The sequence below is a fragment of the Phacochoerus africanus genome, chromosome 2 (genome assembly GCF_016906955.1).
Source record: "Phacochoerus africanus isolate WHEZ1 chromosome 2, ROS_Pafr_v1, whole genome shotgun sequence".
NCBI lineage: Eukaryota > Metazoa > Chordata > Mammalia > Artiodactyla > Suidae > Phacochoerus > Phacochoerus africanus.
In genome coordinates, this window is record NC_062545.1 from 88387550 (window position 1) to 88404540 (window position 16991).

The 16991-nt window shown below is 35.3% G+C and overlaps 1 non-coding gene across 1 annotated transcript; it reads right to left on the minus strand.

Annotated features, from left to right (window-relative positions):
• Positions 1-269: 269 nt before the first annotated feature.
• On the minus strand, positions 270-341 carry TRNAA-AGC (transfer RNA alanine (anticodon AGC)). The gene has a single exon. It is a non-coding gene; the product is annotated as a tRNA-Ala (tRNA).
• Positions 342-16991: the final 16650 nt, after the last annotated feature.

Consider the following 16991-nt stretch of genomic DNA (forward strand, 5'->3'; position numbering starts at 1 on the left):
GTTGTGGAGCATGCTATTTAGGGTAACATTACCGTTTAAGTACAGTGGAATCTGGTAGCACATTATATGAGATCTGCTGTGGTGACTTCCTCTTCTGCTCTTTTCGATGTTTTTAGAGACAGTTTGGAAGTTTGTTACAGGAAAGAGAGCTTGGATTGAAGAGAATGGGTCTAAATTTGTTTCTTTATTATAAGGTGACTATAATACTTACTTAGATTTTAAGGGCATTGCCAGGGTGAAAGGTTTTAGTTGTATGAGAAAAGCATAAGTGGAGGTGCTGGGAATTGAACCCAGGGCCTTGTGCATGCTAAGCACATGCTCTACCACTGAGCTACACCCCCATTCCCTAAATATCCTTTAAGCAGCACCTTGTAAGTGAAAGAAGGATTCTTGAACTAAGGGAGGGAAATAAAGCAGCAGTGGTGATATCATCATCAGAAGAAAAAAATTCTTAAAGATGATGAACAATCCTCAGATTCAGGGAAAATCTGAACTCTTCTTATATTAGATTTCTTCATTGTCTAGTATTACCTGAGTGCTTCTCTTAACCTAGGATTCTGAGATACTCAGAATGTGTTCCTGGATACTTTTCAGTGTGTAAATGTTAATTCTTTCTTAAACATCCTCCTTCTGATTCTTAGACCTCTTTCTCTCCAAGCAAGTTTTCAATTTCAACTAGTATTGCTGAACTTGAGCTACAGTGATAAATTCATGGCAAAACAAAAACAAACAAAAAAACCAAAAAATTACTCCCTAAATGACATCCTGAAGAGTTCCCGTTATGACTCAGTGAGTTAAGGACCCGACATAGTGTCCATGAGGATGCTGGTTTGATCTCTGGCCTCACCCAATGGGTTACTGCAGGTTCAACCATAAAAAGAAAATAAATAAATAAATTCCTGAAAATATTCTCCTATTGCATACCTGTCAAATCTTTGCTTTTATGATAGTCTTCAAATTTAGACTATCTTTATTTCAGAGCTGTTATTATGCCTGTACACCTTTCATTCTCTTGCCAAATCATAGCTGAAATAGCCAAGTTTATAAAAGAAAAATTCTAAAAAGAAACTTACGAATAGAATATGTCATTATGATTTTCAGAGGCAAATAAGAATCAGACCATAAAATGATGGTTTAAATTGAAAGATTTCTAAAATTTATTTGTGACATTTAATCACCTTCTAAGACTTACCACACAAAGCTAAAATTTGTTTATTGTATGAGACCTATCTCAGCTTCAGCCTTGCCCACCCTTCTAGACTCATCTCCTGTCTCTCTGACAATGCTATTTTCTTTGAAGCCCAGATATGCTTCCGAAACAGCCCCCAAACTACCATTGCTTCATTATTCTGCATAGTTTGATAATTTTCTTCCCCAAATCACATTATTAGCAAACTCCCACTCAACATTCAACTCAGGTGTTTTTTTTTTTCCTATGGAGCGTTTCCTACCCGGCTCTCCCTCAGGCATAGTGAAACTCTCTTTTCATTTTTGGATATAATATATTCAATTCATTATCTCATGCTATATTATTTTTATATTTGCTTTTATGAGATATTGAGTCATGTAAATACAATAAAGTCCACAGATTGTATATATAGAGTTTAATGACTCGATGACAAATGTGCATACCTGCTTAACCACCACTTTGTATCATGATATAAAACATGTCTATTATGCCCCAGAGTTCCCTTTTCCAGATAATTCTTCCTCCCCTACACCTGGAGGGAGATACTTTTCTGATTTATTCCCTTGCCATGATTTTTTTCTGCTTTGAAACTTCATAGAACTGGAATCATTAGAACACGTACTCCTTCATGCCTGGCTTCAGTGCTTTAAATCTTCTTATCCTTTTTTGTGCTTACCGATAGTTTATTTCTTTTTTATTATTTAGAAATAGTCTATTGAATACATATACCATAATCTATTTGTCCATTCAGCTCTTATGAGTTGCTTTTATACTTTGTGGTTTCTATGTATAATACTGCAGTGACTCGTCTTTTATAAGACTTTTTACAGACACATGTTTTCATTGATATTGAATAAATGACTACTAGTGGACTTGCTGAATCAAAGGGCAGGTGTATGTTGAATTTTATAAAGTCTCAATAGTTTTTTTTTTTTTGTCTTTTTGCCATTTCTTGGGCCGCTCCTGTGGCATATGGAGGTTCCCAGGCTAAGGGTCGAATCGGAACTGTAGCCCCTGGCCTACGCCAGAGCCACAACAATGGGGGATCCGAGCTGCGTCTGCAACCTACACCACAGCTCACAGCAATGCCTGATCGTTAACCCACTGACCAAGGGCAGGGACCGAACCCGCAACCTCATGGTTCCTAGTCGGATTTGTTAACAACTGCACCATGACGGGAACTCCCAATAGTTGTTTTTTTTTAATTTTAATGATTTTAATTTTTTCATTATAGTTGGTTTACAGTGTTCTGTCAATTTTCTACTATACAGCAAAGGGACCCAGTCACACACACACACACCACACACACGCACATATACACACACACACACACACATTCTATATATACATTCTTTTTCTCGCAAAATCCTCTATTGTGTTCCATCACAAGTGACTAGATATAGTTCTCAGTGCTATACAGCAGGATCTCATTGCTTCTCTACTCCAAATGCAATACTTTGCATCTATTAACCCCAGACTCCCAGTCCTTCCTCTTCTCTTTTCCTCCCCCTTGGCAACCACAAGTCTATTATCCAAGTCCATGCGTTTCTTTTCTGTGGAAAGTTTCATTTGTGCCATATATTATATTTCAGATACAAGTGATATCATATGGTATTGGTCTTTCTCTTTCTGATTTACTTCACTTAGTATGAAAGTCTCTAGTTTAAACCATGTTTCTGCAAATGGCATTATTTTGTTCTTTTTTATGGCTGAGTAGTAATCCACTGTGTATATGTACCACCTCTTCTTAATCCATTCATCTGTCAATGGGCATTTAGGTTGTTTCCACATGTTGGCTATTGTGAACAGTGCTGCAACGAACATATGTGTGCATGTAGCTTTTTCGAGGAAAGATTTATCTGGATATATGCCCAAGAGTGGGATTGCTAGATCATATGGTGGTTCTATATTTAGTTTTCTGAAGTACCTCCATATTATTTTTCTTAGTGGTTGTACCATCAATAGTTTTTCAAACCATTTTATGCTCCTACCCATCAATGCATGCAAAGCATGCTTATTCCACATTCTTGTCAACACTTAGAATTGTCTTTTTCATTCATATTTTAAAATTGCAAATATTTAAAGTGTAAAATGAATGTTTTGACATGTGCGTACTATGAAATTATAACTGCAATCAAGATAATGAATCCCCCCAAGTTTCCTTTTGCCCTTCTGTAATCCGACCCTGCCTATCTCCTTCCCCTCCCTCAAACTTGAAATCATTGATCTGCATTCTGTCACCAAGCATTAGTTTGCATTTTATAGGATTTTGTATAATTAAATTATACAGTAAGTACTATTTTGTCTGACATTTTTCAATTGACATAATTATTCTGAGATTAGTGTATGTGGTTGCTTATAATCAATATTTTCTTCCTTTTTCTTTATGGGAAATATTTCATTGTGTATACTATAGATAGAACACCTCTGTATATCTATTCATCAATTGCTACACATTGATTGTTTCAAGTTATTAGCCCTTGTAAATAAGGCTAGAAAGAACATTCACATAAATTCTTTCTATGGATGTATGCTTTAATTTCTTCTGTGTAAATATGTGGAAGTCAAGTGGCTGAGTCATATGGTGTTTTATATTTAAATTTTGAACAATGCTTGTCTCTTTCCAAGGAAATTGCCCCATTTTGCATTCCCACCAGCAAACTTTTTAGAAAAACAATTCACCACATAGGGTTTGAGTCTATTTCTAGATATTCTGTTATATTTCACTGATTTATTTGCCCATCGTTAGGCTAGTAGCACATTTTGTTAATTATTAAAATAAGCCTTAAATTCTTGCAGTTTAAGTCCTTCAACTTAGCTCCTCTTCACAATTATTTTGGCCACCAAAAGTCCTTTGCAGTTCTATATGAATTTTGTAACTTGCATGGCAATGTCTACAAGAAGCCTGCTTATGTTTGAACTGAGATTATGTTCAATGGCTTTATCAACTTGGGAAAGATAATGAATCTTTCCATCAAGAACATGGTGTGTGTGTGTGTGTGTGTGTGTGTCCATGTATCCATTTAGGTAGGTTTTTACATTTCTCTCAGCAATATTGTGTAGTTTTCTGTATAAAGTTCTTGCACACCTTTGGTCATATTTTCCCCTATATTTTTTCATGTTTTTTTGATGCTATTGAAAATGGCATCTTCAGAGTTCCCATCGTGGCTCGGTGGTTAACTAACCCAACTAGCATCCATGAGGATGCATATTCAATCCCCAGCCTCACTCAGTGGGTTAAGGATCCAGCGTTGCCATGAGCTGTGGTATTGGTCGCAGAGGCGGCTCAGATCCCTCATTGCTGTGGTTCTGGGATAGGCCGGTGACTACAGCTCTGATTTGACCCCTAGTCTGGAAACCTGCATATGCTGCAGGTGTGACCCTAAAAAAAAAAAAACAAAAAAGACAAAAAAAGATGGTATGTTTCTTTAGTTTCAATTTCCAATTGCTTATTGATAGTCTGTAAGTATGAAGTTGATCTTTTTTTCCATTTTAAGTAGACTTTATATTTTAGAGCAGTTTTACATTCATTGGAAAATTGATCAGAATACAGAGAGTTCCCAAATACTCATTGTCTCAAACATACATGTCCTCCCATCATCAACATCTTACACCAGGGGTCTATACTTTTTATAATCAATGAGATTGTATTGATACCTTATTATTATCCCAATTCCATAATTCACATTACTGTTCAATCTTGGTGTAACACATTCTATAGGTATTAGTAAATGCATAATAAAATGTAGCTACTATTATAATATCATATAGAATATTTTCATTGCCCACGAAATCCTCTGTGCTCTGCCTGTTCATCCCTCCCTTTCCCCAAGCCCTGGCAATAACCAACTTCATTTTTTTTTTCTGATGCTTGCATTTGTTTTTTCAGACTGCCATGTAGTTGGAATCATAGAGTATATGGCCTTTTCACATTGGCTTCTTTCTTTTTTTTTTTTTGTCTTTTCTAGGACTACAACCATGGCACATGCAAGTTCCAAGTCTAGGGGTCTAATTGGAGCTGTAGCTGTTGGCCTGTGCCACAGCCACAACAACACGAGATCCGAGCTGCATCTGCGACCTACACCACAGCTCATGGCAATGTCGGATCCTTAACCCACTGAGTGAGGCCAAGGATCGAGGCTGCAATCTCTTGGTTCCTAGTCGAATTCATTAACTACTGAGGCACAATGGGAACTCACACATTGGCTTCTTCCACTTAGTGGTATGCACTTAAGATCCCTCCATGTGTTTTTATGACTTAAATAACTCATTTCTTATTAGTGCCAACAAATATCCCATTGTTTTATGCATGTACCACTGTTGCCTTACCAATTCATCTGCTGAAGTACATCTTCGTTGCTTCTGAGTTTGGGCAATTATGAATAAAACGTTCTAAAAATATTCATGTGCATTTTATATGGATGTTTTCAACTCATTTGGGTAAATATTAAGGATTGCAATTATTGCATCATATTGCAAGAGTATATTTAGCTTTGTAAAAAACTGCCAGATTTTCTTCTGAGTGGCTGTACTATATTGCAATTCCCACCAGTAAATGAATGAGAGTTTGTTACCCCTCATCCTTGCCAGCATTGGATGTTGTCACTGTTCTGGATTTTGGATATTTTAATAGGCATGTAGTGGTAATTTATTGTTAGTTTAATTTGCATTTCCCTAATAACATGATAAAGAAATTCTTTCACATGAGTATTTGCCTTCTCTTACATTCTATTATAGGAAATTTATCTTATATACTTAAATCTTATAATTTGAGGTTTTGGAGATTCAGATTTTCCATTATGTCATCTGAAAACAAAGATAGATTTCCTGCATTCCTGCTCTTTCTTTCCTCCCTTCAATACTTCTTTTCTTTCTTTTGTCTTTTCTTTATTCCTTTTTTCTTCCTTCCTTCCTCTTTCCTTCTTTCTTTCTAAAAATATAAGGATGTTAAAATGCATTTGAACTTTAGAGATAATCAAATTAAAATAAACCATTTGAAATATATATATCATGATAACCATAAACAAATAACCTATAATAAATTCACAAAAAATAAAATGAAAAAGATCCAAATATAACAGTGATAGTCATCAAATCATAAGAAAACAAGAGAAGAAGAAAGGAACAGAGAAAGAATTAGAAAAACAAGCAGAAAATGGTTAGCAAAATGGCAATTAGTACATGCCTATCAATAATTGCTTTAAATTTAAATGGAATAAGTGTTCCAAACAAAAGATGAGGTAAGTGAAACACAAGACCATACAGATTCTACTTACAAGAGACTCATTTCAGATCTAAAGACTGAGAGAGAGGGGATCAAAAATTGTATTCCATGCAAATAGAAATGGAAAGAAATCTGGGGAAGAAATGCTTATATCAGGAATAACCAACTTTAAAAGCAAAGACTATACAAAGGTGGGCATTACATAGATAAAAGAATAAATCCAACAAGAATATATAATACCTGTCAACATATGGACACAATATGGAAGCATCTATATACAGAAGGTAGATAGTAATAGATATAAAGAGAGAAATTGGAGGTAAAACAATGAGTAGGAGCCTTAACTACTCATTGGACAAATTATCCAAACAGAAACTCAATAAGGAAACATTGGCTATAAATGACACACTAGAGTAGATTGATCTAATAGATATACTCAGAACATTTTACCCTTAAACAGCAGAATATACTTTCTTTTCAAGTGCATATGCAACATTCTCCATGATGGAACACATGCTGGGGCACAAAAAAAATTCTCAAGAATTTTAAGAAGATTGAAATAATGCCAATGTATTTTCTAACTAAAAAAGTAAGATTACAACAAGAAACTACTTTTGGCAGTGTTTTTTTTTTCACACAAACATATGGAGTTTAAACAATATTCTACTAAACAACCAATGGATCATTGAGGAAGTCAAAGAGGAAATTAAAAAAAAAAAAAAACTGTACATGAATTAAAACAGAAATGCAACACTCCAATATGTGTAGGATGCAGCAAAAGCAGTTCTAAGAGGGAAGTTTGTGGCAATACAGCCGACCTCAGAAAACAAAACAAAACAAAACAAAACAAATAAACAATCTAACCTAACACCTAAAGGAACTAAAAAACAAACAAACAAAGCCAAAGTTAGTACAAGGAAAATACAAAGAAAAGAAAAAGATCAGAGCTGAAATAAATAACGTAGAAAGAAACAAAAAAATAAAAGATAAATAATATTAAAAAATATTTTTCCAGACTCATTGAGAAGAAAAAGGGGGGGGGATAAATAAAAACATAAATGAAATATATAATGGTTAAAAGAGACTACTATGAATGATTATATTCCAACAAATTGGAAGACCTGAAGAATTGTATAAATTCCTAGAAATTAATAATATGCCAATACTGACTCATAAAGGGAATGAAAAACACGAATGCATCAATATATAGCAATGAAATTGAGTCAGTAATCAAAAAGCTTCCAACAGACAAAAGTCCATGACCAGATGACTTCACTGGTAAAATCTACCAAACATTTAAAAAATATACTTTAACATCAGCAAACTAATCAATGTGAAATGAAGAATAAAACGCTTATGATCATTTCAATAGATGCAGAAAAATCTCTTGACAAAATTCAAAATCTATGTTTTATACAAACTCAACTAAGTAGCTATAAAAGAAACATAACGACATAATAAAAACCACATGTGACATCCATAGCCAACAACATAATCAATGGTGATAAGCCAAAAGAATTTTTTTTTCTAAGATCAGGAACAATGAAAGCATGCTCACTACTGCCTCTTTTATTCAACACAGTATTGAAAGTCCTATCCACAGAAATCAAACAAGAAAAAGCAATAAAAGGAATCAAAATTGAGAAGGAAGAAGAAAACTGTCAGTGTTTGCAGATGACATTATACTATATTTAAAAAACCTAATGCCTGCACCAAAAATTTATTACAATTAATACAAAATTTCAGTAAAGTTGCATGGTATAAAACTGACATACAGAAATCTGTTATATTTCTGCACAGTAATAGCAAAAAGAAAAATTAAGAAAACAATATTATTTACAATTTCATCAAGAAGATAAAATACCTAGAAATAAGTCTAACCAAGGAAGTGAAAGACCTGTACTCTGAAAAGTATGAGATATTGATGAAATTGAAGACGACACAAATAAATGTAAACATATACGGTGCTCATGGATTGGAAGATAAACATTTTAAAAATTACTGTACTACCCAAAGCAATCTACAGGTTCAGGAACACTTTATCAAAATACCAATGGCATTTTCCATAGAGCTAGAACAAATAATGCTAAAATTTGTATGGAAACACAAAAAAAACCGTTAGCCAAAGCAGTCTTAAGAAAGAACTGTCCTGGCTCAGCAGAAATGAATGCGACTAGCTGAGAAAATTAACATATGCCTTCTCTATCAAAGGAAGTCTTGGTTACTCCCTTTTGTTCCTGCTTCGTTGGAAAAACCCTCCTCCACCCCCCTCTCTCCCTCTTCTCCCAGTAACAATTTCTTTCAAATTAGCCAACTGGGAAGAACGTGCACCTTGACCTGACAAATGGGAAGGGACAGGTATACCACCTGCATTAGGGATAAATAGGAAGGTGGTATTCCCTCCTGCATGTGCTTTTTGAGTACCCGTGCTCTTCTGCTGAAGTGAAGAACCTTGTCGAGATCTCCCCTTGCTCATGTGTCTCATTTTCCAACACTGAGGATCCGAGCCAGAGTCATTTTAATTCTCCATCACTGTGATGTCACAGACATGGCTCAGATCTGGTGTGGCTATGACTGTGGCATAGGCCAGAAGCTACAGCTCTAATTCAACCCCTAGCCTAATAAGACATAGAGCCTGGGAACATCTATATGATGCAGGCGGCCCTAAAAAGAAAAAGAAGAACAACAACAAATCTGGTGGTATCAGGCTGCATGATTTAAAATATACAGTAATCTACAGTGGAGCTACTGTAGTCAAAATAGTATGTTACTGGGGTAAATACAAACACATTGATCAATGAAATAGAATAGAGAGCCTAGGAATAAACCCACACTCACACAGTCAATTAATTTAGAAAAAAGGATGCAAAAATATTCAATGGGGGGAAAGACAGTTTGTTTAATAAATGGTGTTGGGAAAACTGGAGTTACCATGCAAAAGAATCTAATTAGACTACTTCCTCACACCATATACAAAAATAAACTCGAACTGAAGACAAACATACAATCTGAAATAATAAAATGCCTACAAGAAAACATAGCCTCATATACAATTTGATATCAGTCTTAGCAATACTTTTTCAATCTGTCTCCTTAGCAAAAGAGACAAAAGCAGAAATGAACAAATGGGACCTAATTAAGCCTGAAAGATGTTGCACAACAAAGGAAACCATAGACATCCCTGGATGGGAGAAAATATTTGCAAATGATATGACAAAATATTACTATCCAAATTATATAAACAGCTCATATAACTCAATATAAAAAAAAACCCACAACCTGATTAAAAGATGCATGGAAGACTTGAATAGACCTTTTTCTAAAGAAGACATACAGACAGCCAACAGTCCCATGAAAGAGTGCTCAATATCAATAATCATCAGGTAAAGGCAAATCAAAGTTATGAGATATCACCTCACCCTGTCTGAATGGCTGTCATCAAAAGAATAAAAAAATTAACAAGTGTGGCAAGAATGAGGAGAAAAAGGAAACTTTGTGCACCGTTGGAATTGTAAATTAGTGCAGTCACTCAAAAACAGTATCGGGATTCCTCAATACATTAAAAATAGAATAACCATTCAATACAGCAATCTTTTTTTTTCTGAGCATTTACCAGGAAAACCCAAAAACATTAATTTGAAAATTCGTATCGCTTCTCTATTCATTGCAGAATTGTTTATAATAACCAAGATAAGGGAATCAATTTAAGGGTCTATGGACAGATGAATGGATAAAGAAGTGAGATTACTACACATATAAATAAAAAACTATATATACTATACATCACTATTCATAACTGTATACATGTACACTATGTGTGTGTGTATACACACACACACACACACACACACACACACACACATATGAAATTTAAACTCCAATCTTTGTCTCCTTAGTTGGGGCAACAGATGTTGATATTTTTGCTAAGCTCTTTCAGGTTTCCAGCTATTTTCTTCTTGGGCTCAGTTTTATTTATTTCTCACATGCACATTTCAAGAATCAGGCAAGTATTTAAGAAAATTTAAAAGCAGATTTTGGGCTCTCCTCTCAGTAGATTCTCCTTTCTGTGTTTATTTCCCTTCAATTTCTAGCCACTCTGGCATCTCAAACAATTCAATGTGTGTTTCTTCCGGCCAATGACAATGTTGCTGTCTACTGAAGTTTATCTGTCTCATGCTATATTGACTGAAGAGACTCTTTAGGAAGAAGTAATACAGATCTAGCTTGAACACAGCATGATTTCCTTTTTTTCAAGTGTGGATCCCTCACAACTTTTCCTGATCTTGGATCACCCCACTGCTGTCAACAGTTCCTTTTCTATCTTATCAAGAGTTAGTATGTTATAGGCAGACGGACCTATCCAATACAAGATACCTCTCCATCACTGCACTCAATGACATATTTTATTCCTTTTTTTTAACCTTCTAAACTCTTAACACTTTGAAGAGCAGAGTCTTTATTTTTGTGCTTAGAAAACCGTATGACATCTAATTGATACTCAATAAATATGTATTCACTCGATGATGACATTTTTGACAAGGTACCTTGAAATAGGGAACTCTGAAGTCCAAACCCATCAAATAATCTATGAAGCTTGTGAAAGGAAGGAGTTTCCAATAGATTGTAAGTTAAAGTTATACTTCAGCATTTGTCACTCTGTGTTTGAGATGAAATATGGATATGTATCAGTACTGACTATGAAGCTGATGTTGTTAAGGAAAGAAATCTACATCTTCAACAATGCTCCCTCTGTTTTGTTCTTCTCTCAGAACACTTTGAATTCTACTTACAGGAAGTCAGAATTCCCCCATACCCACCAGTAAACAAAATTTGAAGGTGCAAAATCATTGCATTTGCATTCAAGGAATATTCTTTTCCCTATCTGTAAGCAAAAGCAGTAGATTGCAAGCATGTTTAAATAATCTTTCTTAGTGTTATCTTTGTGAATGGCTGCTACATTCTGTTACTTTCACAGCAAATAGCCCAAACTCAAATGCGTAAGACTTTATGTCATTGTCCATAGCATATGGTATTTTAATTAGTCTTGTTTTCCTTTCTTTCCTCCCTGCCACCCACATAGTAGTGGGGGTTTGTACATGTAAAGGAAAAGATTAATTTTGTGAAAGAGGAATCCAAGGGCTTTTGTAGCTCCAATCAATCACTGTTGTCTCCTGGTGAAGCCTGAGCCTGAAAAAGAAATTGGATAATATATAGGACACCATGTGAATAAATGGGAAATATATAGGACACCATGTGAGACACATTTTCTCTGTCTCAACCAGGACAGAGAACAGCAAAACAAATGATATCGGGGTGAGTTAAATACAGTCCTTAGCTAGCTTTCCAAAAGGAAAGAATTAAAAAAAGAAAGAAAAAGAGCAAAAGAAGCTCCATCTGGAAAACACCTGTCAAAGAAAATATATACTCCTTAAGTCAGTTACTGAAAAAGAACAGTAATAGTTTGTACTCAAATGAAGATTTAATTCAGAATACAGCTGCAAATACTGCCTACTTCATACACAATTATACCTTTCAGTACGTGGCTTTTGGAGACGTATTGAAAGACGTATTTATCTCTGAAAGACAGCAGATAAGAGCCAAATGTTGTGTTCTCCTTCTGAAGAAATATCTGCTCTCTTGCTACAGTGGCAAGGAAATTTTAAAATAAATTTATTTCACAAGGAGGTAGGAGAACCCAGTTTAATTAAATATTTGCATTTAAGTAAGGACTTTTCCTCTTTGAAAGATAGCTTGTAGCAGAGAAAAATAACCTAATTTTTAAATTTCTTATGAACAAAGCAGCATATCTTTGCTCAATGTATTTTAACTATTGTTTGTCGAGTACTGGGTTAGTCACTTCAGTGGCTGTAAAGATAAATAAAGCACAATTCCTGACATCAAGCTAAATGCCTTGTCAGGTAGAATAGAGTTGTACTATTTTAAGCACCATAAAAAATATACTTACAAAATTCTATGTATATGTTAGGGAGGAAGGGCCCAAATCAAGTTAAGAGACTAGAACTTTGGAGTTCCCGTCATGGCTCAGGGGAAACGAATCTGATTAGCATCCATGAGGACACAGGTTCGATCTCTGTCCTTACACAGTGGGTTAAGGATCTGGCGTTGCCATGTGCTGTGGTATAGGTCACAGACATGGCTCAGATCTGGTGTCACTGTGGCTGTTGGATAGGTCAGCAGCTACAGCTCCGATTTGACCCTTAGCCTGGGAATCTCCACATGGTGAAAAAACAAACACACACATAAAAACAAATAAAAACCTAGAACTTCATCAAGGATACAGCATTTGGGATGGGACTTGGTGGGATGTTAGGTACAGTTCATGGGAAGAGAAGAGAAAGATCCAAGGTGTAGAAGCAGGAGGATGATGGGCATACTCAGGTAACAGCAAGTGACTTGGTCCTGCAAAGAATCTGGAACATAAGTTGCAGGAGACTTCCACTAGAGGCTTAAATTCTTACTGTCACTCACCTCAAAACTGCTCTGAGAATGATGTTTCATCCCTCAAACAGACCTAGCTTCTCCACACATTGCCGGAAACATGAAATTAAGTGAAAGATTTACCAGGGCAGATGAGGAAGAAGGTTCCCATCACACAAGTCCAAGGATTTAACATATTCCCCAATAAGCAACTCTGGGTTTTCTACTACAGTTCATCTCATCTCTCCCATCACCCCACCTCACTCCCTTGGGATCAAGTTCCCTGCAAGCCAGATAGTTTCTCTGTCATTCGCAGCCCTTGGTGACTTGGATATCTGCTTGTATTTCCTTTGGCTAGGCATGACCATTGGGAGGAGAGTAGAGCTCAGTGAGTTTATTTAATGGATCCAAGGTGGGTCAGGTTTATTTTATGTGTTAATATGTTATTTGGCTAATCTGCCTTAAAGAATATTGGCCAATTATTTTCTTACACTCTTCATCCTATAACCATGGCTGTAGAGCATGCAATAGTCTTTAGAAGTTGCATATTTATTGTGAAATATGTACATATCCAAATGTGTCTAAAGAATTGGTGTGAAATTAGATAAATTATATAGTGTGATTTTTTTTATGAAACAACAGACATGGTGTGTCCTGCAATGGAGGAAGGGTTTATTTCTCAGTATAAGTCATTATGGATTCTGAGAGTCATTGTTATCATGCCATTGATATCATGCATTATCAATAAAAATCATATCACATGAAAATATGCTCATCATTGCTATTTATTAGGGAAATGCAAATCAAAATGACAGTGAGGTACCACCTCACACTGGTCAGTATGGCCATTATTAAAAAGACTACAAATAATAAATGCTGGAGAAGGTGTGGGGAAAAGGGAATTACATTCCTACACTGTTGGTAGGAATGTAAGTTGGTGCAGCCAATATGGAAAACAGAATGGAGTTTCCTCAGAAAGCTGAAAATAGAACTACCATAAAATCCAGCAATCCCACACCTGAGAATTTACCAGATACTATAATTTGAAACCTCTATAATTTAAACCTCTATGTTTATAGCAGCACTATTTACAATAGCCAAGATGTGTCCATTGACATGATGAATGGATAAAGATGGTGTGGTACATATATACAATAGAATATTACTCAACCATAAAAAGAAAGAGGTAATGCCATTTGCATCAATATAGATGGAACTGGAGATTACCATCCTAGGTGAAGTATGTCAGACAAAGAAAGACCATATGCTATCACTTATATGTGGAATCTAAAATATGACAGAAACAAACTTATCTATAAAACAGAAACAGATTCACAACATAGAGAATAGAACTGTGGTGGCCATTGAAGTGAGTGGGTGGAAAAGGTAGGATTGGGATTGGGATTAGCAGAGGCAAACTATATATATAGAATGGATAAATAACAAGTTCCTATTACATACACAGGGAACTGTATTCAATATCCTATAATAAGCCATAATGGAAAATAATATGAAAAAGAATCACTGAATCACTTTGATGTACAGCAGAAATTAACATAACATTGTAAATCAATTCTACTTCAGTAAAATTAAAAAAACAAAGACCACAATATGATGGTGAGCTAACATGTGTTTAGAATATTCATCCATTAGTAAGTATCACTTCCTGTCCTTTCAGCAATTTATTCCAAACTAAAGCATTAAATGTCACATTATTGATGTGGCATTATCAAGATTCATCATGATTGACCTGATGTGACACTGTTTTGTAACACAACTGGTTGCTGTCAATCAGAGTCACTAACGGAAAACCCTTATCAACCTAGGGAACAGTTTGTGCTAGCAAAGAACCATCTAGTCCACTCTTCACTTTGAAGGTGAACCTTGTGGTTATTCAAAATCATGAAAGTTTAAATGTGAATTTTTGCCATACCGAAGCCTTTGCTTGATCCTGGAAATATTCAACATTTTGATAGTTCTTTGAGGGAGATAAAAATGTTGGGGACTTTTCTTTACTTGTTATTTGTTTTTTGAGTAGAGGAGATTTATTTGAATTTGTAACCCATACCAGGAGGGCAAGAGTCCAGGAAACACCCATGATTCTTTTCTGGAAAAGGGAAAGCTCTTCTTGATGAGAATGAGAAAGAGAGAAAGAAACAGAGACAGAGACCGAGAGCAGCGGAGATGAAGAGAGAAAAGGAAGAGGGAGAAACTGAGAAAGAGTCTGAGACAGAGAATCCTTTGGCTAAGCTACCAAAAAAAAAAAAAGAAGAAAAGAAGAATATCCAAAAAAAATGAAGCAATGGTGCTTCTGGTGTGCTGGTGCTCTGAGATACGAGCAGTGATTCACAGAGTTTACAGTGGTAATCCAGATTCTGAAAAATGATCCCTGTCCTGCTGTGGCTGCTTTCTGCCTGATGTGTCCTGGAGCTTCTACATGAAATCTCTCCTCTGGGCTCCCAAACACTGCCACTTCTTCTGTTGGTACTTTGTTTACAAGTGACCTTTATATATCTAAGTATTTGAAGTCACTTCTCTATGTTTTTACAGAGAAAGTCCAGAGAGCAGTAGATACACTTTGGGGTGAATGTGATAGAAAACAGAGTGTCCACTGCTGCTTCCTTCCTTCCCCACTAGACAAAAGGTCTACTTTGTCAGGATGGTTTGGATGTAGGAGATATCTTGGTTTATTTCCATGAGAATATCAAGGAATGTCTTCATTTTTCCCTCTGCTGCTCTCCATCCTCCTGGGCATTTCCCCTCACTGAAAGTCCTTCTGCTCTCCTAGATATAGATCCCTGATTTCCCTTTCTCTTATTGGTGGTCACTTCTTGCACCCTAATGAAAGGTTTTCCCAAAATCAGTCTTGTATTTTCTTTGCTTTCTCTCTCTCTCTCTTTGTGGAATCTCACCACCCTTAAGACTTCAATAATTACTCCTATGCAAAAGCTTTTGTTTAAGTCTCGAGTATGCTCCTTTATGCAGAAATGTATATTCACAATTTCTATTTTTGCAGTTCTTATTATGTAGGATACACTCTGAAAAAAATGGGGCATGTTAATAGTTAGATAATAACCAATAAAATAATGAATTTCAATTTTAACTGTTTGCTCTGCAGCTATTTTAGATTTTTTCTCTTCTTTTCAAATTACTTATTCCTCTGGATAGATAATATTTTAATACTTAAAATCCTCTTTCAATTGAACATGGTGTCCTAAAAGCTAAAAGCTGTGATCATTCCTGCAATGAATGCCTTTTAGCACTTATTTCAATATTTTAAATGTATACTATGCAAATGTGACTCTTCAACTTAATTTTTTCAGTTTTTTTTTAACATACAAAGCTTTATCAAATCTTTACAACACTCACTCAATATTTCATCAGAGATTTGTGGCACGAGTCTGATAAAATATTGTAATACTATGTATAACATAGAACAAATGACATTGTTTATATGTTGCCTAGCTCCCCTCATTGTATAGAGAAAAAAAACACAAAATCAAACTTGAAACTCACAGAAGTGAATTGGTTTGTCCAAAGTTACACAGCCAGTAATGATGACCGTAGGACCAGAATCCAAGAATCTAAGCCCTGATACTTTTTAGATTATACAAAAAAAAAAAAATTCTGAGTGTTTCCCAAAGATTTTATCAGTATGTACGACTCTTCTGTTTACCTGAGTCTAATGTTTTCGACCACTCTCCAAGAGATCTTTGAAGGAGTAAAATAGACCAGAAAAGAAGGAAAAATGAGAAGGCTGAAAAAATTTACTCCCAGATTAAAATGCTCCATAGGGCTACTTTTCTTGGTGGCCATCTCTAATACCTTCTTCTCCTATAAATATGACTGTATTTGAGCCCTTTCTGTTACCTTGAATAATGTTTCTTTATACAAATATATGTATTATATATAATTATTTTTCTATATATTCACTACCTGGCTTTATTTATGCTGGTATAATTTGTCACATTTTTAACTTTAAAAACCACTCATTTTCTTTTTATCAGCATGCAATTAAGGTCATTTTGCAGCTAATTCACTTAACACAGTTAGATATGTGCTCTCAAGATGTCTGATGTTAATGCCTACATTCTTTCAATATGTTTTGTTTATAAATTGTTGCCTTATTTTTTTCTTTCC